This window comes from Mus musculus, chromosome 2 (genome assembly GCF_000001635.26).
Source record: "Mus musculus strain C57BL/6J chromosome 2, GRCm38.p6 C57BL/6J".
Lineage (NCBI taxonomy): Eukaryota > Metazoa > Chordata > Mammalia > Rodentia > Muridae > Mus > Mus musculus.
Genome location: NC_000068.7, coordinates 49,117,718 through 49,135,033, shown reverse-complemented (window position 1 = coordinate 49,135,033; position 17,316 = coordinate 49,117,718). Strand labels below are relative to the sequence as shown.

The following is a 17,316-nucleotide window of genomic DNA, read 5'->3' as shown; positions in this document are numbered from 1 at the left end:
AATTATGGAAAGCATGAGAAAAAACTTAATTGAACTCCAAGAGGATAGCAATAAATACTTGAATGATGTCAAAGAAAATAAAAATACATACCCGAATAAAATAATAAGGATAACTGAATTCAATAAAAAGATGAAAACAGTGTAGAGAATACAAGGTAAAATGAAGATATAATTGAAAATTTCCAAATTAGCAGACTCAGAGGAAAGACTTACAAGGACAATAAGTGATGAATAAGATGGAGTATCAGTACTTAAGAATAATGTAGGGCATCTACATGAAGCAATTATAAATAAAACTTGAAAAGCACAAGAAAGGAACCATCACTAGACCAAACTTGTGAATTACTGGCATAGAAAGGGAGATGCATCCCAGGACAATGGCATAGGCCAGATTTTCAACAAGATCATAAAAGGAAACTTTTCCATGCTAAAAAAGACATGTACAAATGCAAAAAACCATATATAGTTCCAACTAGTTAAGATCAAAACAGAAACACCCAAAGTGTATCACAGTTAAAACACCAAACATATTGAACAAGGAAGAATTATTGAAAACTGCAACTTAAAACTCCAAGTTTGAAAAGATCATGACTGCCAAACTAGACTATGATACCCAGCAAAACTGTCATAGTTGAAGGAGCAAACAAAACCAACCATCCCCCCCCCCAAAAAAAACCCAAAAAGCTTTCCATCATCTAAAGAGTGAAGAGAAACTCATATACAACAACAACAACAAGAAAAGAGAAGATAGGATACTGTACACAGTACTTGTAACTGAAAAGAAGATAGAACAATTTAATGAATAAGAAATCAAAACTAACAACCAAAAAAATATATATAAATAACTGCAATGTACACACATATTTCAATAACTTTGAATAATATTGCCCTTAACGCTCAAATCAAAAGACATAGTGCAGCTGATTAGATTAAGAAATAAAACCTATTTGTTTTCTACAACAAAAACAGCTTCAAAAATAGGCAGCTCCTTAAAGTGAAAGGATGGAAAGAAGTATTCCGAAAAATGGGAACAAGAAGAAAGCAGCTGTTGCTATCCTAATATGACATATAAATATATAATAATATAAGGCAGTATCTTAAGACATTTATTTTTCACTAAGTTGGAAAATCTAAAAGAGATTTTATTATTTACATATATTATTCAAATTACTGAACCATGAATGAATTTCTTGATTCAACCACTACAGCTAAACCTAGGTAATAACAACTTAAATTATAGCACAGGTGATGGAAAAAGTAATGAAATCCTGTCTCTGTCTCTGTCCCCCCACCCCTCTCTCTCTCACACACACACATACACAGACACACAGCCATGCCCAGATGTATTCTCATCAGAGATTTACCAGACTTTTCAGGAATAACTGTAACCATCCTAAATGGTGAAACTTTCAAGAATTCACATTAAAATCAGGAATGGGGTAACTCAATCACAAAAGAACTCACATGATATGTATTCACTGATAAGTGGATATTAACCCAGAAACTCAGAATACCCAAGATATAAGATACAATTTGCGAAACACATGAAGCTTGGGAAGAACGAAGACCAAGGTGTGGATACTTTGCCCCTTCTTGGAATTGGGAGCAAGGCACCCATGGAAGGAGCTACAGAGACAGAGTTTGGAGCTGAAACGAAAGGATGGACCATCTAGAGGCTGCCATACCTGGAGATCCATCCCATAATCAGCCTCCAAACGCTGACACCATTGCATAGACTAGCAAGATTTTGCTGAAAGGACCCTGATATAGCTGTCTCATGTGAGACTATGCCAGGGCCTAGCAAACACAGAAGTGGATGCTCACAGTCAGCTATTGGATGGATCACAGGGCCCCCAATGGAGGAGCTGGAGGAAGTACCCAGGGAGCTGGGGGGATCTGCAACCCTATAGGTGGAACAACAATATGAACTAACCAGTACTCCCCAGAGCTTGTGTCTCTAGCTGAATATGTATCAGAATATAGCCTAGTCAGCCATCATTGGGAAAACAGGCCACTTGGTCGTGCAAACTTTATATGCCTAAGTACAGGGGAACGCCAGGGCCAAGAGGTGGAAGTGGGTGGGCGGGGGAATGGGTGTGGGAGGGTGTGGGGGACTTTTGGGATAGCATTGAAAATGTAAATGAAATAAATACCCAATAATAAATAAATTAAAAAAAAAACTGAAAAAAAATCAGGAATGGGTTAAGGTTTGCCCACTAACTACACTGCTTTTCAATATAGCACAGGAAACACTAGCTGGAACAATAAGGAAACAGATGGAAATTAAAAGGATACAAATAAAAAAGGAAGAAATCTAATTATCTTATTTGCTGATGCTTATTCTACATACAAGATACCCAAAAATGGTATAAGAAAACTTCCAAAAATAATCAACAATTTCAGCAATCAACTTACAAAACTCAGTTGCCTTTTTATACACAATGGGTAAACACACTGAGCAAGAGATCAGAGAACAGTAGCATTTACAGTAGTATAAAAGATAATGAAACATCTTGGAATAAACTAAACCAGGGAGGCAAAAAAAAAAAAAAAAAAAAAAAACCTTGTAAAGTGAAAATTTCAAATTATGGAAGAAGGACACTTAAAAAGACAACATACAATAGAAAGACATCTCATGTTTCTGGATGAGCAGAATACTGTGAAAATTATCACACAACCAAAAGAAATTTATAGGTTCAATGCCATCCCAATCAAAATAGCCAAAACATTGTTCATAAAATTAGAAAAAAGGTATCCTACAATTCATATGAGATGCAAAAACCGCCAAACCAAAAACAAACAAACAAACAAACAAACAAACAAACAAACATCCCTCCTTCAATAGCCAAAGCAACACAGACCAAATGGAAGACTATGGATTTTATTATTCCAAATTTCAAGACAGATCAAAAAATGGCGTATAGAAACTGAGAATTCACAACTGAGGAATCTTGAATGGATGAGAAGCACCTAAAGAAATGTTCAAAGTCCTTAGTGATGAGAGAAATGCAAATCAAACAACTCTGAGATTCCACCTTCCACCAATTAGAATGTCTAAGATCAAAACTTCAGGTGACAACACACGTTGAAGAGGATGTGGAGAAAGAGGAACACTCCTCCATTGCTGGTGGGATTGCAAACTGGTACAACCACTCTGTAAATAAATCTGGAGGTTCCTCAGAAAATTGGAAATAAATCTACCTGAAGACCCAGCTATACCACTCTTGGGAATATACCCAAAAGATGCCCCACCATGCCACAGGGGCACATGTTCTACTATGTTTATAGCATCTTTATTTGTGATAGCCAGAAGCTGGAAACAACCTAGATATCCTATGAGAGAAGAATGGATATAGAAAATGTGGTTCATTTACACAATGGAATACTACTCAGCTATTAAGAAGAAAGACATACTGAGTGAAGTAACTCAGACCTAAAAGGACATACACACTAATAAGTGGGTATTAGCAAACAAACAAACAAAACAAAAACAAAAAAAAAACCTACCCCCCCAAAAAAAACAACCCCAAAACCCATACAGAATATACAAGATAGAGTCTACAGAATTCAAAAGGCTCAACAAACTGAAGTGCCCAAGTGAGGACACCTCAGTTCCACTTGGGAGAAAGAAAGCAATCATAAGTGGGGAGGGAGGGAGGGAGGGGATTGGGAGGGAATGGGGATGGGGTCAGGAACAGTGTGGGGCAGAGGGGAACCTGATCTGGTATTGTGTGAAGGAAGAGGACTGAAGCCCTTAGGGCCTGCAAAAAGAATGGAAACAGGCAACCTCAGGAAATAGGAGTTTGGAGGGAGGGACCCCCCCTCCCCCCGCACGAAGACAGGGCATCAAGTGAGGGATGGGGTTGCCATCCTACAGTCACAACTCTGACACATGATTGTTCCTGTCTGAAAGGATTACAGGGATGGAAATGGAGAGGAACCTGAGGAAAAGAAGATCCATTGACAGACCCAAAGTGGGATCCGGGTCAAGAGGAGGTTCCAAGGCCTGATACTATTACTGAGGCTATGGAGCACTCACAAAAATGGACCCTCTGAAATGACTACCCTCCAAAAGCCCCAACAAACAGCTGAAAGTCAGATGCAGATATTTGCACTCAACCAATGGACAGAAGCAGCTGACCCCTGTTGTTGAATTAGGGAAGGCTGAAAGTAGCTGAGGGGAAGGGTGATCCTGTAGGAGGACCAGCAGTCTCAATTAATCTGGAGCCCTGAGATCTCTCAAACATTGGACCACCAAACAGACAACATGTACAAGTACTTTTTATCAGTTGGAAAAATTCTGAGGTCAGTAGAATGTGTTCACCAAGGAAGTTCTTTATAGTCAGAAATGGGAGATCATTCATGATAAAGATAAAAGAAAAGTTCTATGCAATATGGACATTGTGGTCCTGGGTTTTGGAACACTTCATAGACAAGGAAAAATGTATTTTTTTTCAAAGATAAAAATGAGTGAGCTTCAATATTGTCATGTTATGTTTGTGATCCTACCTTTGTCATATATTTGACCTGGAGCTGCATAATTTCATAAAGCAAGTTCTACAATTTGCCTTCCCTTGACGATGACAAGAAGAGTCAGATGATTTCCAGGAAGGTGGCCATTCCAAGTCTAGTGGGACCCTGCCAATGATTCCTGGAATCATATGACGATAATCTCTCTCTCATGGGATATCTATCTACTTGTTCAACTACATGTTCAAGTCATTGCTAAGGACCTGTGAACTGTCTTGGAAGTGCTGGAATTGTAAATATAGGACTGTTACACTACATGCAAACTTCTAGATGATAAGGTATTTGCTAGGCCTTTAGTATTCTTTCACTGGTATCTACCCAGAATACCTGGGCCAAGAAGTGGGAGTGGGGTGGGGAGGGTTTGGGGAACTTATGGCGTAGCATTGGAAATGTAAATGAAGAAAATACCTAATTAATAAAAAAAGAAAAAGAAAAAGAAAGAAAGAAAGGAAGGAAGAGAGAAAGATAGAGAGAGCAGGGAAGGGAGGAAGGAAGGAAGGAAGGAAGGAAGGAAGGAAGGAAGGAAGGAAAGAAGGAAAGAAGGAAAGAAGGAAGAAAGGAAGGAAGGAAAGAAGGAAGAAAGGAAGGAAGGGTAAGCTCTTGCTATTTCACTTGATGTGAGACAATCTATTTTGGAAAACATTCTTTTCATCAGAATGTATGAAGATATCAGGATCATTTACTATATGTACTTTATATGATAACATTTATTCTTTATATGTGAGCATGTTTATGAATATTCAGAAACTGTTGATGGAGAGAGGAGTCCTCTGCGACAAGAACCTGAGGTTTGAAGTGTCAGTCTTGCTACATGGTAAGTTTTATGGGCAAGGTTTTTAATTCTTTAGCTTCAGCATTATTACTTGCCTCATAAGTTGTACTGCCAAATGGATAATATATGTAAATGCTCATTCATATAATAAGCACCATACCTATTTATTTCACATATATAACATATTTACCTTCATATTTTACATAAACATATTGTTTCTGGAAAAAGAATGAGTAAATAAATGATATATGAATTAAGAAAGTAAATAATAATTCCTAAGTATTTAAAAGTTATCAGCTTCTAAAGACAGCATGTTCAAGTATGAGATTAAACATTAAATTAATTTTATTTATAGATCACAACTTATTTTTGTTTAAAAAATAAAATGAAGTGCTTTCAACTATCTGTTAGGTATATAAATTCTTCTGTGTACTCTCAGGTAAGTTCAGTGTTGTAGTTTTACTAGTAGTGACGCATAAACGTCTCTTTTCACCTATCCTTAGTAAAAGAAACAACACTAGGAAGAGTTACTAAAACCATGGGTTTTTTTTTTTTTTGTTTTTGTTTTTGTTTTTTAACCTAACCTGTTAAAGACACAATATAAACAGGCTTTTCATCCATTTTCTCATTCACTGTTCACAAGAAACTAGTCAGAGAGACATTACCACTATGTCTTAGAGGTGAAGAACCTGGAATTATCTGAGAAATATTTTACTTTACTTTATATATTTTTTTTACAAGATTCCAAAACTGGCAGAAACCCAATAAAGTGAGAATAATCCTAAAATAAGTGGCTTCCTTATAGAGACAGCTCATGTACACAATATCCTGCCCTACAAGCCCAGTTATAAGAGAGCAGTCACCCCTTCTTATCTAAAACTCAGAATGATAATTGGCTCTCTTAAAGATCACCTGTAATTCTGATAATTAAAAACTAGTATGTATAAGCATTTATCTTGGGCAAATTTGTGTTAAGAACTATACTTCCAATGTAAGCCTACTCTGTATGTACCTACTTGCTTGTGTTTGTTCTATAAAACCTTGCTTGTGTTGATTCTATAAAACCTCTTTGAGGCAATGTTGGATGAGGTTAATTTATGGCAATCCTAAATATGTCTAGTTGGTACTATCTTAATAACTTCTTGTTTCTCCCTCCCCTTTCCAAGACAGAGTCTTACATATAAAGTCCTGCTTGGCCTAGGACTCAGGTATCTGCCTGCCTTTCCCTTCTAGAGATGTGGGCAAGCTCAGCTTCATAAAAAGTTCTTAAATGTTGGCAAAAAATGCTAGTGTGAATAAACTAAACATTTCAGCTGAGAATTTAAGTAAACATTTATATTCAATTCTTTGGCCAATTGGTTTATAATTAAAAATACGTAAGAGCTCAAACTGTTTTATAATTGTAAACATTTTATTAAGTTCATCTGTAATAAAAATGCTCAAATTTTATGAATAGTAAATGTATGTTATATTACATAAAATATTAAACATATAACTCTCATGTGCTATGCAAATAGGCTTTGTTTACCTTTTGTATCATAATTTTAGGTAATATTTACTATAAAATATAGTTTTCTACAGTTCAAATTAATGTATATGACTATATAAGGATAAAGATAATTCACCTTAAACTGCACAAGTGATTAAAACATTTTTAAACTTATAATCATCAGAGAAATATATGAACATTTGCTTTGAACAAAACCACGCCCTGCCAGAAATTATTTTATTTCCTCACGTAAATTACATTTTGATTTTTCAATAACAGTAAAGTCAATTGGAAAGGACAGATTTTAATCTGAAATGTTACTGTGCATTCTTCTTTTGTTGTAGAGAAGAGTATATGAAAATTTATGCTATGCATTAGAGATCAGATTCTCACCCCCGCTTCACATGATTGATGGGTTTCTATTTGACCAGGCATAAATGTGAATAGCAACTGTGAAATGTTTACCAGAGAGACAGAGCTAATGCAACTTCAACCAGCTTCCCCTTTTATTGTCAGCATGAAATTGCTTCTGTTTTTGAAAGCACACGCAAAATCTTAGCATATAGCTGAAATATAACACAAAGCAACCGACACACACAATCATAACACAGTTCTCACAGACAGGTCAGGCAGAGATGGTAACGAATCACAGAAAAGCCCATTCAATAAACAATTTTTGAAATAATACATTTGCTCCAGATGCAAATCATTCAGTTCTGAATCACAACTCAGCTCTCAAGGATAGAATATTATTTATATGTATCACTATATATTTAATATATAATAAATATATCAATATACTAACATGTGATATATTTATAAATATGTATATATATATCAGTCTACATAGATCATATACACAAATGCTATTCCTAAGTCAGACAATTCTTATTGAACAGTCCGTCTTCCTTGAAAGTCAAAAATTTCATCAGACTTTTATATTTGACAGAAAAAAGTCCAGTAGTCCTGACACCCAAAACAGAAAATTACGTTGATTAGAACTCTCGGGTTGTGCATAATATTCCTTATAATGTTGCTTCTCCAAATGACAATCAACCTGTTTTTCCCACATAGAATATAGTGAAACTAGAACATCTGGAGGCATAAACTCACCTCCCAGGATCAACTTAAGTGGTCTGTATTATGGATAGAGAGAGGCACAATCCTGGGCAAGTCACTGTACATGGGAAGATGAGACTTTACCACCTTCAGGTAATAACGGTCATAAAGGAAGAAGCCTCTGTCAGGACCAACTGAGTTTTGGATCCTATGCCTATGTCTTACGTACACTTTCACCTTTAATGTCTGAAGGAAACTCTAAATGTTCAAATGATTATTTCTACTATATATAGGGGACCCCACTGATCAGAAATCTGAAATAACTCAGTAATAAACAGCAGAGTCAAGAATCAAAGCTAGACTTAAGTGACTACATACATTATGAAGTAAATATAAAAATATAAAGACCCAAGGATGCCAATTCTGGTAACAATGGAGTGAATTAAGTCACAATAATTCCTCTAGTGACGACAACGACGACGACGACGACAACGACAACGACAACAACAACAACAACAACAATAACAACAACCAAAAACTATGGAAAAGTCCTGGACAGTGTAAAACAAAACAAAAGAAAACAAAGAACACTCTTGAAACTATTCTGGAGATACACTTACAATAAGCAGACTAAGAGGGAAAAGAGAGACCAGTGGGAGAGAACTGTGTGATCAACCTTAATGACATCACTGGACACAAAAACACAGCATGTAAGATAAAAATGTTCAACAAGAGCAGGGAAAAAGGTGTGCATGATCTAGATACACTGTATATTTATTTGTGGAAATGTCATAAGTAATAAATATATGGTAATGAAAGCACTGAATCAGGTATTACTTAACCAGAAAGCTTTATTTACTGCCTTTTTCGCTAGAAGGATCAGAGGCCTGAACTCAGATTAGTCAGAATAATGTCAGTTGGTGATGGAAGTAGGAGGGAAGAAAGAAGGGAAAGCAGAGGTGGAACTTACAGACTCTCACCTATGGTGACCCTGCACTCTAAGTGATATAAATGCCCTGCCTCTGGAAGATGGCTAAACCCCAGGGACAGTAACGTCACGGCAGTGCAAATAGTGACTGTCATCGCAGGAGACGGAAAGCTCCAGTCTGATTCTCAAATGACCACAGCTACTTGGCAAAGCTTTTGGTTCTCCACAAGTCTTTAAATCTTCCTTTTTTTTTTTTAAATCAAGAACTTTGGTTCACAAAACTTTATTTTAGGTAGTCTTGATTTCTCTGAGTCCCTCTTAATACTGTGACTTGAGGGTGATCATTTCACCTCTGCTTAGACATTGGTTGTCACCTATGAGGATATTGGTTATCACTTATGAGGACAATGTAAAGGTTCACAGAGGAGCCACTCTAGGATCAATCAAGGTAGAGCATAAACTGATGTGTTTTATAACATAAAAATCAGCTTCACTGGATGAAGTCAAATAGCTAGTGATCCCACTAAGTAAAAAAAAGAATCAAACTGTGCTCAAAAAGTAAAACATGTATATTCAATACACAAGACAAAAATTAGTAGACATGCAAAAGAGCAGGAAAGGAACCCAAGGTTTATCAAAAACCAGCAATTAGAAAACAATGATTACCAATACAAATCATTAAGTAGCCATCATCCAAAAAAATTATCATCAGAAATTTCAGCAGGAAGGAGTTTAAAAAAATTCAAGAGCACTTAAAAGGGGTTAATATGGTAAATTTTATATCTCAAATAGGTTACCATGTTAAAGAATTAAAAAGAAATTATATAATTGAAAACTAAAGTATTAAAATGAAAAAATTATTAGGTGGGCTTTAAAAGAATATTGGAGCGGGAGAAAAAACAGCCATTGAACTGGAGGTTAATAATACAAAACATTTTAAAGAATGGTCACTAAAGAATAATTTAAAAATATTAGAGAAATAACAAGGCTTGTAAACTTCACAACCAGGAGTCAACACTGAACTATCATATTTAAACTCACATTTGGTGGAAAAAAAAAACAAGAAAAAGAAGAAATAATTGAAGTAATGAAAATTTGATTATGTTTGCTTATAAAAAATATCAATTTTTAGAAATAAATAGGTCAGTATGAAGCCTACAGAGGAAAAAGCAAATAGGTCCAGCTTGTCACACTGCTAAAGTCAAAGGGACAGAGGGAGCTCCCACCTGGGCATTGTGGCACAGGCCTGTAATCCTTGCAGGAAGGAGGGAGAGGCAGGAGAATTGCAAGTTTGGGGCCATCCAGAGCAATATGTTGAGATCCTATTTCCAAAATTAAGAAATAAAATATTATTATGATATTGAAATAAAATGTTTAATCTTAAATAAACTATATAAAATCAAAATATGTATTGAAAAAATGAAGGAATATACTTTGATATCAGGATATCATAAAGATGACATTTTCAACTAATGAAAAAGAAGATGTTGCTAGGGAACTAACAGAATTCTAGATATAGTTTCATGTATAAAAAATGTAGGTCATTAACCACCTGCTTTCTGAGTGGATTTAAGGTCCACTACACAGCAGGAAATATATACCTGATATTGTAAATCTGGCCAAGAGCCCATAGTGGCAGAGCTCACAGGCCCCAAGGTTGCACCGATTCCAATTATTTTGCTAAGTACGTATGGTGTTAAGCTGCTACATTTTCTTTCTTTACCCACAGATAAGTATAGATAAGACCAGATCTCACCAGAGAAAACTGTGCCGTGGACAGTGGTTGATGCCCAACTCACAACTGGTGAAAGTATACAGAGAGAAGCATCTGTGCATGCTCAGTCGCAAATGTGACATCTATGTCATCACCTCCCCCAAGACCTAGGGACCATCAGGGAAGGGGAGGGGGAAGACTGTAATAGCCAGAGATCAGAGAAGACTGCCACCTGCCACGAAACAGTATCTTCTGGACAGGACAGGACCTTGGCACCTTTAGTTTTCTGCAAAAGACTTGCATAGGATCAAACCAAGTATATCCAGCATGGAGAGAAGAGGAGCCAGGGTGGGCCATGTCTTTAAGGGTGTGGTCTGTGTAGGTCCACCATGTTTCAGTACACGGTCCCACACCCATGAGTATATGGGCAGCTGAGCCTGGACTCAATGGGTCACGTTAATAAAATTTTAAAAAGGGCACAAAGTTGGACATGGTGAGGAGTGGGCGCAGATCTGGGAGGGGTAGGGGATGAATAGTATCAACATTTTTGCACATGCGTATGACATTCTCAAATAATTAATAATTTTTAAAAAGAAAAAACAATTAGTCCATGAGATGAAGAAAAATGTGTATTATATTTTATAAACTTGAACATAAACTCCAGAAATTATCATAGAAACACTGATTACTTAAGTCATGCAAAATGTAAAAATTCAGTGTGGGGAAGTAAACAGAAAAAAACAACACAAGGTTGTAGGCAAAATAAACTACAAAAAAATATCTCAAACATGAAAAAAATGTCACATCGTATTAGTATGAGATGAACTTAAAGAGTAGTTAAAAGAAGTAGAGAGTAGAAAGATCACTAACAACAGTTACTAAACTGGACCTATTATGTGGAAAAAGATGTAATGATATCTGCATACAAGTTGTGTTTATGTGACTAGTGTGTTCATACAGATATCTGGGTTTGGACAAATTATTTCTGAGATAATAAAGTAAATACAGGAGACTTGTGTTACAGGAGGATCAACTTTTACCTTTTTCTATTTTTGCTTCTCAGTTTTATTCCCAGCGTATGTGCTACTTTTGTAATTCAAAAATTAAGCCCAACAGAAATGTATTTCTGAAGAACCCACGCCCCAGTAACACGCTGATTGTGCGAATCAATGCTTGTTCAGTTTGTGGTCACTCCGCTACTCTGACTATATGTTCTATGTTGAATTCTATTACACTGATAAAATATTTTTAAATGGGAGTTGCTCGCTAAAAATCCAGTAAGACTCTGTAATAAATGAAATAGATAGATAAATTTTACTTGGGAACTTATTGCCTTAGCATTTGAAATACAGAGGGAAGAAAGGGTTAGTGGTATGGGGTTTACTTTTCTGAAGTGAGAGCTAACTAGTTTTCTTTCAGATCTACCTTTCCTTTACTCTGGAGCCCTGGAGGCAGCCAGCACCTGTTCTCTAATGTCAATCACTCTGAGAGCTCCCTTGTGGGTGTTGATAGCACTTCTTACAGGAAGGTGCTCTCTGTCCTGTAAGTATGGCTTATTAACAGTCAACATTTGCATCAAACCAGCTACGGTCCATAAGCAAGCCATCAGGTAAGGGAAGGGAGCTAATCTTAGGACCCTTAGTCTTTATCAGTTTATAGCAGGTTGTACCCTATAAATAAATATGTCAAGAATTTTCTTCTCCAAGACTTAGTATCAAGAAGAACATTTTTTTTTTTTACAGTGATCATTAGCAGTGAAGTTCACTGTATTTTATTTTGCTATGTTTGGTTGTTATCTCTTAGAAGCCCATTCTTTTCTAGTGAGAGACAGAAAGGGAACAGATCCAGAGGGGAAGGAAGGTGGAGTGGAACTGGGATGAGTAGAGGGAGGGGAAACTATAAGTAGCATATATTGTATGAGAAAAGAATCTATTTTCAATAAAATATGACAAAAATGTATAACATACAGAGTTGCAAATCCATTTTGCTAATACACATTTTCTTTATTTGCTTTTGGACGCTTTCTACACTTTAGCAAAATATACACTGTGTGATTTCTGATTATACCAGCATTACACTAGTGATATGTGGTCCACTACCAAAATGGAATGCTTTGTAGGACTAGAAAATTAGTGTAAAACCTAATAAATTTGGTGAAATTCTAATATTTTATAGGGTCACTGTTGTATTCAATAATTGTCTGTAGCATTAGAATTACATCACTGATAAACCAGTCCTCCATGTAAAGGAGAATATGGGCCAAAAAAAGAAGAAATTTATTTTTTATACAATATACTCTGATAGCAGTTTTCCTTCTCTCTGCTTCCCCATCTTCCCCACCCCCCACCCAGCAAATTCCAAGTCTTCTTTCTCTCTTTAGAAAGCACGTGGGCAACAAATAAAAAATGAACACATGTAATCTTCGATCACAAATCTCTACAAAAATATCAGTGAAAGTTACCACAGTAAACAAAGAGTGTTAGCTACTAAATGAGAGCTACAGGCAATCAGTCAGGCCTAAAGAAATGCTTGTAGAGATTTCCTGAAGTGAATAAGCACATCTGTTCATAAAACATCAGGAACACAACAGCTTTTCAGAAACAGAACAGAAGAAATCAAACTCCTTTGTCTTTATCTCCAGCTAAAGACAGAATACAGAGTTATAATTGAATTATGTTCCTCTAAAAGGCCTGCTTATACCCTGGTCCCCAGTACCTATGAACGTGACCTTATTAGGGCACACTGTGGTTTTGTAGATGTAGTCAAGTTAAGAAATTTCCTTCCTGCATTAGCTGTAGACCCTAGGCTAATGTGAATTGTGTTTATAAAGAAAGGAAAAAATGGGTCGTAGAGACAGATAAACAAAGTTCCAGCTGCACAACATGAAACCTGAATTTGGATACCCAGAATCCATGTAAAATCTGCATCTGGTGGCGTAAGCGCATGTAACCCTAGCACTGGGGTAGGAGTACAGGGTCAGGCAAATTGCTGCAGTTCATTGGCCAGCCAGCCTCACAAAATCACTAGTTTCAGGTCCAGTGGGAGACCCTATTTCAAAATATCAGGTGAGATTTGTCATGGAAAACATCCAGTGTAAGCTCTGGTCTCCACATACACTGCTTAAAATGAATATTCATTTGCACACAACTACATATGGATGCATACATATATATACATACATACATACATACAGCACACATGCACACACACAAAATCTCCCTGAAAACTGCATTTGGTGTCTCCAGGTTACACAACTTTGAGAGAACAGTTTTTGCAGTTTAAGTCACTAAGTTTGTAGTAGTTTCCTACAGTGACCTAGGAAACTCATGATTTCTCTAATAATACTAGTTAATGTGGCATAATGTTTTCTCTATTTTGAGTTTTGAATAAACCTCAATTCCACATAGCATAAGCTTCAATATTTTTACTGAGATACTTCAATGTGAGCAAATTTATATCAGTGCAATAACATGATATAAAAGAAATTATAGTAGTAGAAAATGATAACATCTATTGATTGAATTATGTGTGAGGCTAAATACCTAAGCTATTACTTTTATACCTATATTATTTAATCTTCAACACTGGACTAATATTAGTATTCAAAAATTAATGCTAAATAAATTGGGGGTCAAAATTAGTAATATTTTACAAGGTCACACATCTGGTGAATGCTATAGTTGAGATTAAGTATCCAGTCATGAACTGCTCTATGAAGCTAATAATTTCTAGCTACATAATCTAATTGTCTTTTTAACGTGTAAACATTTTCAATACTGTGAATTGCAACTAATCCTGAAATCAAGCGAGATGAATGAAATAAGATGTTGAATTATAATCTAAGTATCTTCACATACTAATGATATGGCCATAAATAGAATGAAATTAATCAAGAATACGGGAATGGCTTCTTAATATTGTGGGGAAAACATAAATTAATCTGACACTGATAGGTGGTAGTGGCTAAAGAATAATTAAAACTGGACTGGCAGGGTGGCTCAGCTGGTAAATACTCACTGCAAAGATTTAGGACCTGAGTTGGAGCCCTGGAACCTGCATGGCAAACGGAGAGAAGCAACTCGTTCAATGTGTCTCTGACATCCACATATGCACTGAGGCACACATGCACCCCACCTCCACACAAACAAGATATGGTATAAAGATGAGTTAATAAGTTACTTTTGTGTAGATATTTGATGGGCTGTTAATGCAAGAACTTAGTCTACAAAACTATTTTTTTTTCCTGTTAAAAAAATTAGTAAAATTCTAGTACGTTTTAAAAATACTTTAGTGGTTGGCTATAGTAAACTAAGAAAAGATGCAAAAATCTGTGGGAAAAAAGATTTAGAAATAGTGACTTAGTGAAGTATTTAAGGTTAGGCAAAGATGTTCCTGCTTCTCTGAGCAGCTGGCAGACCGGTGCAGGTGGCCCTGGACGGATGCCTTGTATCTCTTCGCAGACACAAGGCATCAGCAGCAGCTCGGAAGCTCAGGCATGTCCCTGGCTAGTCATCTTGTGACCACACACTGCATTATTGCGGTCACCATGTGGCAAGGGCAATGCAGCCCCAAAGTTGGTGTTGATGATTTGATGTCCCAAAGCTTCCAAATCAAACACAAGAACTGATTTTGATTCCCCTAAAAGAAAACCCCTAAGCTTCACCCTAGGTTCTTTTGAACATGTATGGTCTCCTTTAGTTATAGAAAGCATGGTTATAGGTCTAGCAGGGTAGATATACTTTCTGAGGATGTTAGGACTATGAGCTGAATTAAAACTAAAACATTCAAAGCCTGACTACAGTTTCTCCACTTGAAACTTTCATGCTTCCTTACATTTTAAGTAGGTTATTTTTTTTAAAAGATTTATTTATTGTATTAATGTGAGTACACTATAGCTGTCTTCAAACACACCAGAAGAGGGAATTAGATTCCTTTACAGATGGTTGTGAGCCATGTGGTTTCTGGGAATTGAACTGAGGCCCTCTGGAAGAGCAGTCAGTGCTCTTAACTGCTGAGCCAGATCTCCAGACCCAAGACGTTACTTTTTAATTTCTTCTTTTCTCCTATCTATTTGGGATTTTATTTTTTATGAATGTGAAAAGGGTGGAAGACTGCTTATATGATTTGTTTTAAAAAATATTGTCAGTTTCTATCTATGTAAACTTTCCATTAATGACAATGTAATTAATTTCAATTTTTAAGATGGCAGTTTTCTATACAGTTCTTACTCATCTGAAAATAATAGCATCTGCCAGAAAAGAACCTTGAAGCTATATGAATTATCTTGATGCTACAGAATGATAAACCCAATGCTGCTGGGGATAGAATGTGATGGTTTTCCAAGACTCTCTTGAATACTTGTCAAAAATAGGAGAGGAAAACGCTCAAGTTATTTAAATTAAGAAATGGTACAAATAACTCTAAAATGAATAGACAATAATTAAACCTCAAAATATATTTAGTATTTTCATTTATATTTGTCTAAGATAAATTCAAAACTCATTTTCAAATGTGGGTAGTTAATTTGTTATTTAAATCCTTTTTCAGCCTGTGCAATCTTGTAGGTAGGAAATAAGCACTCTAACATAACTTCTGACATGCAGCAATGCTGAAGAAAAGAAAGTGAAAAGACGAGAGACAGACATGTTCACAAGAACACAATATTCACTAAAACCCTATTTGATTTTATATAGTTAAAAGACAGAAATCTCACTCCACAAATATTTCATTGCTTGCCTCCAAGAAATTGTTGACATCCTCTGTGGCCATCTGCCAAGGTGGGCCTTCCTCTGTGCTCTGTGTTTGATGGAGTTAGAAATGTTTCAGGGTTCTGAGGATTGATGGAAGGAAATATTCTGTGCTCTTGATTTCTTGTAATATTTCTGTGGCGCTGTTAAAAAGCAAACAAGGGAACATTTACTAACATTGGACAATTGTTCCGTATGTATAAAGATTCACATTAAAAACTATAAGCTTCTTAGGAGGCTTGATTACAGTCATATAATTTGAGTTTCAGACACTAACGGTGAGCTAATAATGAGTAATAGGGAGCTGCATCAAGCAGGTGATATGACTCCTGTGTTTCACACTAAGTCAAACAAACAACCACCTCTACTTGGATCCCAGGGCTGCCCAGTACAGCCTGAACTTTCACTCCAACACTTGAGAAAAAAATAAATGTTTATTTGGGGTACACAGTAAACAGGTTTTTTTTTAAAAAAAATTATGTAGATAATGAAAACAAATGGGGAAGAGTACATTGCACCATCTTTCACAAGGATCTAATTGGTGGAGCTAGGATATGAAAGTGTTCAAGTCTGGTTTAAGAATCTATATTTTAACAGTTTTGCTAGATTCCCATTACTCTATACTGGTTAGATTATTTGATATTCAATTATCAAATATAAACAAGACACATACTGTTGGTTCTGGAGATGTGATTAAGTCTTGCTTAAAATATTACAATAATAAAGGTAAAATGTTAATTGTATGATCCTTAACTTATATCTACCTAGTTTTCCATAGACATATATGATCAATTTAGACATGTGATACAACTTGTACCAGTAATGGATCAGTTTGGTACTTTTGAAAAAATAGTACAATGTAACTGATTTTTAGCTAAGAGAAATAGTTTCATAGATTATGTCCTTCATTAACAGCCCATCAAATTTCTGTTGAAAATTTCTTTTTAAACTCACCTATGTCTAGTGCCTTGCTTCAGTTACTCTTTATTATTTTTGTCTTACATTTGTGTGGGGTGGGGTACATGTGCACATGTGGATGTTAGAAGACACACTGCACGAGTTGGCTCTCTCCTTCCA

At 35.9% G+C, this 17,316-nt stretch overlaps 1 protein-coding gene across 13 annotated transcripts in view; it reads right to left on the bottom strand.

Moving 5' to 3' along the window:
• Positions 1–17,316, bottom strand: part of Mbd5 (methyl-CpG binding domain protein 5) — a 370,190-nt gene that overhangs the window by 184,655 nt on the left and 168,219 nt on the right. For 12 of the 13 annotated variants that reach the window (XR_003950018.1, XR_003950019.1, XM_030246630.1 and 9 more), the window contains one exon: positions 16,229–16,382. The gene's annotated coding sequence lies outside the window, so the exon portion shown is untranslated. Of the gene's footprint in view, positions 1–16,205; positions 16,383–17,316 lie in introns of all 13 variants that reach the window. The other variant, XM_017314911.2, reaches the window with a different exon arrangement.